The sequence below is a fragment of the Lutzomyia longipalpis genome, chromosome 3 (assembly GCF_024334085.1).
Source record: "Lutzomyia longipalpis isolate SR_M1_2022 chromosome 3, ASM2433408v1".
Classification (NCBI taxonomy): domain Eukaryota; kingdom Metazoa; phylum Arthropoda; class Insecta; order Diptera; family Psychodidae; genus Lutzomyia; species Lutzomyia longipalpis.
In genome coordinates this window covers 12,899,121-12,906,171 of record NC_074709.1, presented here as the reverse complement: position 1 = coordinate 12,906,171, position 7,051 = coordinate 12,899,121, and positions in this window count along the sequence as shown.

The window sequence follows — 7,051 nt, the reverse complement described above, 5'->3', positions numbered from 1 at the left end:
AAAGATTTTTAGAATTTTTACGAAAAATTTCAAGAATTTTTGGCTCAGAACTTAACTGTTCTAAACAATTTTGAAGTTACATAGACTTTTTGAAAATCTCTAAATTTTCTGGGAAAGCCTTGGGTTTAATATCTTCTTAAATCGTTTAAGGAACGCAATTGTGACATCATTTTTATCATTTTTGGTTAAATCTTAGCTGGTAGAACATTTCCTGAGAGGGAAAGCCTCTGGAAATTTCTTATTAACCACTATTGTTTGATCAAATAATATACAAATACGAATAAACTCCTTAAAATTGACGAGTTTGAATTAAGAGGATTAAAAAAAAAACTTTTCGTTTTCCCTACTTAGGTACTCAATTAAATATCATGTTTTTTGCTGTAAACAGCTCTCAGCGTGCAATACATAATTAATTAAGTACCTACATAATTAGGTAGGTACTCTATTTAGCAAAATAAGCAATTAATTGCTCCAACAGTTTCTACGGCACACCTTGTGTATATATTATTATTGTTCTTAGTGCGAAAGTAGATACCTTCACGGAAAGAAAAAAGTTGTACGGTACAGAAATTGACATATATCCAAGCCAGAAATTCTTATATGTCTCTACCACGCATAATTTGTACTCGAGCCAGTTATAGCTCCAGTCTCGGCTACAAAAGAATTTTAACTGCCTCACAAATTTTGTCATTTTTTTCCAATAGAGTAAAGATTGATGTGATTTTATAGGATAAAAGGTCAGTTTGACTGATCCTTGGGAGTAGGAGCTAGAATTTTGATAAATCTGGGAATAAAGTTCAAATGTCTGATGTCATTCTGGGGATGAAAAATCTGCCCGGGAAGCTCACATAATGCACAATTTCACTGAATTTTGCACTCAGGAGAACCTCCAGTGACTCCTAGAAGAGTAAGTAGGTTGAAAATGTCCAGGAGCATGTTGAGAAATTCCGCGAGAAGGTCATTGAGATCATTGGGAGTCAGAGAAACAAAGGGAATGAATCCACGGAAGGAACCACTATGAACAGAACATGCACAATACTCACATAAACATGGTCATTTTCATAAATCACTGGGAAAACTGTGAGATTTTTCGACAAATCATGAGATTTTACTGAAAATGGGTCCAGAGGAAAATTGCACTTCTTCAGAGAAAGTCAACAACACCATCCCATAACCTAATTTTTGAATGTTTTGATTTTTCTCTAAAATTTCTGAGCTAGAAATTTCAAATGCCTGGGAGAGACATAATTCATTTCTACCCTGGACATTATTATATTCTAACGCCAAATAGCTGGGAGAAATATTTTTTGTGTCTACCTTGGCTATTTATTTTTTTCCGTGTTCTCATACGTACAAAAGCACACCAATTAATTAGCATGTGAGATAAGAGTTGTTTTCTTTTGGGGGTTTATTTTTCTTGCGGCAAACGTGTAAATTATATACTTATTAAATTTGCTCACTTTTTTTCACATAAATAAAATGATTATGACGAATTTTTATGGAAATTTTTTGGGTTTTTTTTTTCTCTCTCAAGAGTTTTTTTCTTTCGGCAACTTTATTGAATATGCGGCTGCGGTGTAATTTTGGGTGCAATTTAATTTTAGATCAGCATTGATGAGTTATTTTAAGTGTCTCATTCACGATTATGTGTGGTTGAAAGTTGTTGACATGCAAAGGAGTAAAATTTATATTTATTGGCAATTTCATCGCAAATGGAAAATTTAATGCATCCAGCAATTTAGCTCTGTGTAAGAAAACGCTGACTGCGAGATAACGAAGGTATTGAGGCTCTTGAGATGTAGCTGCGGGAAAAATTATAAAAACTTTACCATATAGGGTCCTTTATAAGTTTTAATAAACTCGTCGTAGGTTGAGCATTATGTTTTACATAAATCATAATTTTCATTTAGAAGATTTACTTTTCCCTTATTATTTTCTAAATTATTAGAGTTTAAAAAGAAAAATTCTTGTAAATTTTTCCTTAAAAACAAATCAATATTGAATCTCTTTGGCTAAAAGAAAAAATCATTAAACATTTTTTGTTACCTTCAGAAAGGTATAAATAGCAACAAAAAAAGAAGAGTATATATATCACAGAATCCTGTCCGTATCTCCGTAAGGATAATTTGTTATGTGGGCAGTGTGGAGGAGGAATGAAAAGAGCAAAAGGACCTGGGAATGGAGCTTGAAGAAACAAGCAAATGGCGGTACCTTTTAATGTGTCGGATGGCCGGCAAAGTGTCCTTGTTTTGTCATATCTCCTCCACTAAATGGTGCATCCCTGCGGTGCACTGTTGTCAATTCGGTAAAAGTTTACCAAACAATAATTTGTGACACCCTCAAATCAATTGTTTCCCCACCAAAGACGTCAAGGTGAGATAGCAAGGCACACCACAGCGACAATCTTTTGAAGGAAGCACAACGTACAACAAAAAAATCTATGCTATGCAAGGAGAGGTGGAGACAAAAAGGAAGAGAGAAAGAGGGAGAGATTTGTTGTGTCGTTTTGTAACCACCGCAATAAAAGGTAACAATTTCTGATCCGCTTTATCTTGCAACACACCAGCATCCTCCAAATGGGGCCACCCACGTTGATTCTCTCTTGTGCCGTTTCCATTTCACACACAACACGAAGAGAGCTCGAGGATGGATTTCTTGTGGGCTCACACCGATCTGCAAAGAAGATGAAGAAAAAAACGTCATTTGGCGGCAACTGTGTTGTGCCGTTTTAACAGGGCCCAGAAAAGATTTTGAAAGTCAAAACATTTTGACTTTTTTCTCATCACACACAAATCTCCTTTTAGGAGCTCCCAAAAAATCTATCGCCCCGGCGCATCAACATCAAACGTTGCACACCTCCAACAATATTTCACTTTCAATACAAAAATTCAACTAGGACACTTTTTTCTCCCAGCCTTTCCTTTTTACAATTTATAAAACCCACAACTTTTTTGTTGTGTGTGGATAAAATGTCCTTTTGTTGCGACATTTCGGGTGACTTTTTATTCTATCCTTTGACTTTGTCCTTTTTCCTTTCTGCCTCCATTAAAAGGAGCACTAAATTGCAAAAACTTGTTTAAAAAAAGACCTCCAAAATGATCTTTTTGAGGTTGCAACAATAATTTGAAGGGAAAGAAAAGGAGAATCAGACACCGCGCTATTGAAGATGCGAAAGATTGCAAAACAAACATAAATATCCCGAGAGATGAAAGAAGAGATCTCCAATGCAGAATTCATCACGCAATGAATGATTTTTCTGCCCTGTTGGAGCGTCTCAAAAAAAAAATATCCTGCAATAAAATGAAAATATCATCATTTTTATCCTATTTCGGAGATGTTGATAAAATGAAAAAAAAAACGCCCTACACACAATTAAGGACATGAAAAGGATTAACTTTCAAACTGGCTGAATTGCCTTGTTGAATGCGAGGAAAAGGATGTGTGGAAATAATAGGAGGGAGTTGCTGATGCATCTGCCATGTGAAAAGTGAACGGTGTTGCATCACATAACACTTCCGGTAGAATTTTCATCCCTAATCCTTTGATGGGGTGTCCTTCGTGAAATACAAACTAAATGTGTTATTTCAAAGGGGATGGAAATATCTCTTTCAAAAGCTTTCAAAATGTTTTATTTTGCTTTGCAAATGGAGATATATTTTGTAACATCTCCTCAATGAATTAATTAAAATATATATTATTCCTTTTTTTTGTGTTGAAAATATTTTTTAAGGGATCGGATTTCAAAGTGGGGAAGATGATGAATTTTTATAACGGTCATATTTTCATTTTTTTCAAGTATTCTAGTACTAAATTCTACTATTCTGTTAACAAAAACTTCTATTAGTTAGTAAATTCTAATCTATTATCTGTAATTTGGCTATTCTGTGAAGAAATTTTTCTACTTCTACTTTACTATTTTATCGACAAATTCTACAATGGACTATGGAAAATTTCTTATAGAAGAATAGACCTTGAAAAGAACTTTAGGTTATTTTCTTGAGCTTTTAACTGGAATTTCTTTTTTATGAAAATTTCTTTCTTAATTTCTTTCTTTTGGACATTAAATTCTAAAATTCTGTCACAACATTTTATTCTTGTAAAACTACTTAAAATACTTTGAAAAAAGCTTCTTTCGGTCCAGATAAATTTTGATATACGATAACGTTTAACGATTCTTAGAAAAAAAAATATACTCGGTAATAATTTTTCAACGTATTTCCACAATAACATATTAAGAAAACTTAACGACTTACCTATAAAAGTATATATTCCGATCATACTTGATAAATAAATATTGACAAATCATACAAATTCGCTACAACTATCACAAATTAATTACAGCAATAATTTTTCTATGAAATATAAGAAGAATAAGTTGTTTAACGGCATATTTAATATTCTGTGTTTACTACTTTATACCTATATACTCCTGCGGAATCAACAAATAAATTTGTCCCATCAATTTTTATATCCTTATGCGACTCATCAATTTTTTTTCCTTCATTAATGCCAAGGAAAAGTGAATTTTATATCATTTGGTATTTCTACCTTGAAAGAGAAATAAACATAAATTCTTTCTATTTCCTATAACTATCGACTTTTATGGATATTTATTATCATTTTTTTTTTGCAAAAGATCGTTAAGTTTGAATCCTTTTTAGGATGAAGGACTTACTAAGAGTGTAAAGGGTTAAAAATAATTTTAAAAAATCAATGTTCATTAGTTTGAATTCGATGCTTCAATGTTGGGATGAAGATCATCCGTGTACATAATGGTTTGAAGGCATCGTATCGCATCGCATCGAGTATAAGATTCTTCTCAATATAATAAGAAGACGGTGAAAAATTTTAATATCTTCACAACGGGGAATCATTTCTTTTGTGTCAATTCCAACCTAATCAAGAGATGTTCTGGAAAATGGTGAAGGTTCAAACTAATCAAATAAATTAATGTATTTTAGTGGTTCTGGGGGGTCGCATGGGGCAGAACCCAAAAGCGATTTGGTAGCCATTTTGAGAAATTCTTCTTCACTCGCATACGATCGCCTTTTATATATAGCATATAGTCTCTCCCGTCTAAATTATCGGCATTTAATTCAAATGTTTATATTTTATCTCCCATTGGAGATGGAGGAAAGAACAGAAGAAAATGTAAAATGTCTGCTTTTTTTCTCTTCGGTAACATCATTTACCATTTAGTAAAAGAATGAAATGTGTATGCTCTTATAGGAGGGAGAGTAAGAGAAGGTAACAAATAGGATGAAAAAAATGTAGATGAAAAGAAGAAATGGTAAATAAATTAAGGGCTTTTCAAGCTCAAACATTGTTCTCTTGTCCAAATTTTTTTTCATCTCTCCCATCCTCATCCCATTTACGCTATAAAAGTTTTTATTCTTTTCCCTTGTTCCACAGATAGTTTTCAGGAGATAAATTTCAAAATTAGTGACCATTAGATACATTTACATTTCAAATGGAACGATGGAACTAACATAATCTTTCGATTTCTCGCCCCGTGTATGCACTTGTCACACACTTCTGTGAAAGCCGCGAGAAGGCCGAAAATTTTGTATTACTTACAGAAATTCTTTCCCATTTTTCTCAATGGTTGGAAATCTTATACATATATCCTATTTTTTCAATCTGTAATATTCCTTCACTATCTCCTTCCCACCCTCCTTATGCTCTCGTGTGGGAGACAAAAAACAACACATCTCATGAAATATCTCTCTCCGGGGCACCCTCTTTTTATTTTTCTTACCCAATAGGATCACAACAGGAGGTCACACTAATAAACTCTGCCCTTGTTGGATGGCGGACGAAGAAAAAAAAGCCGGACAACAGCACCAATTTACCTGACCACAGAATGTGTACATAATTATCGAGAGGATCAAATGGTGAAGATCTTTCAAAATAGACACCATCCATACAATATTGCCTAACAAAGGAATATTCGTCAAAATCAAAGCTAAACTTGTGTATTAAATAAAAATTTGTTGAGAAGATTCGAAAGATTTTATCTAATTAATACTTAGAAATTGATGGGTTAGGGGATAAAAAAGTCAGACAAGTTGTGAGGGAAAGCTCAAAATTTCCAAATAGGATTAATTCGGAAAAGCTGGAAAAGATTTTTTAAATAATGTACACATACATGCCCATTTTTCAGCATATCAGGCGTATTAGGAATCAAAGCAAAAGAAATTATCAAAGGACTTTATGCACAATAATATAGTAAAAATTTTTCTTTCCAAGAAATTATCAAACTAAAATAAGCAAACTCAAAGAAACTTTTAATAGAATATTTAGAAGCGAATGCCTTTAATTTATTGCAGCTATCTTGTTTTAGCTGTGTTTCTTTCAGACACAGCTTTTGTGTACCGAGCAAAATCGAAAGTCGTCAGATCGGGCTCAAACTTGGGATGAGCACGAATTAGGGTCCCCACATTCCAAAAAACGTATGCGCCAAAAAATTTTTTTTCCGGCCGGCCGTCCGGCCGTCCGGCCGTCCGGAATCAATCGCTAAATTGCGAGAGAACGGTGATAGATAGAGACTTGCGGTAAACGGCAAAGTTTAAATATCGACTGGAAGACATCCGATTATGATGTCAAATTTTACCCCCCACCACCCCGTCCGCCATTTTGAATAACCTCAAAATTTTGTTTTCGCTATATCTCAGCCCCTGTAATAGCTAAAAATCTGAAATTTTTATATGTTGTAGGGGCCATCAAGATTTCCTGCAGACCAGGCAATGGCACTGGTCTGGACTTGCCGGTTTCTTGCGGCCCGGTTGCCGATGTCTTTTAGGGTAGGCTCTGTGTGTTACCCCATATGTGTGTCTTTTAGTTTCCCCACACATATCTTTTTGCCTTACCCTTACCACCTGATAGGGGCCTTTTTCTGTGTCCTCCAAGGTCGCGTCTTCGGCCTACCATGCTACTATTTAATTATCACAGATAATTATCACAGGTGATATCACAGATGGGGTATCACAGCTCGTTTTTGTCAATTGGTCACGATTTAAAAATGTTAAAATAGTAATAAATAGGACGTCAC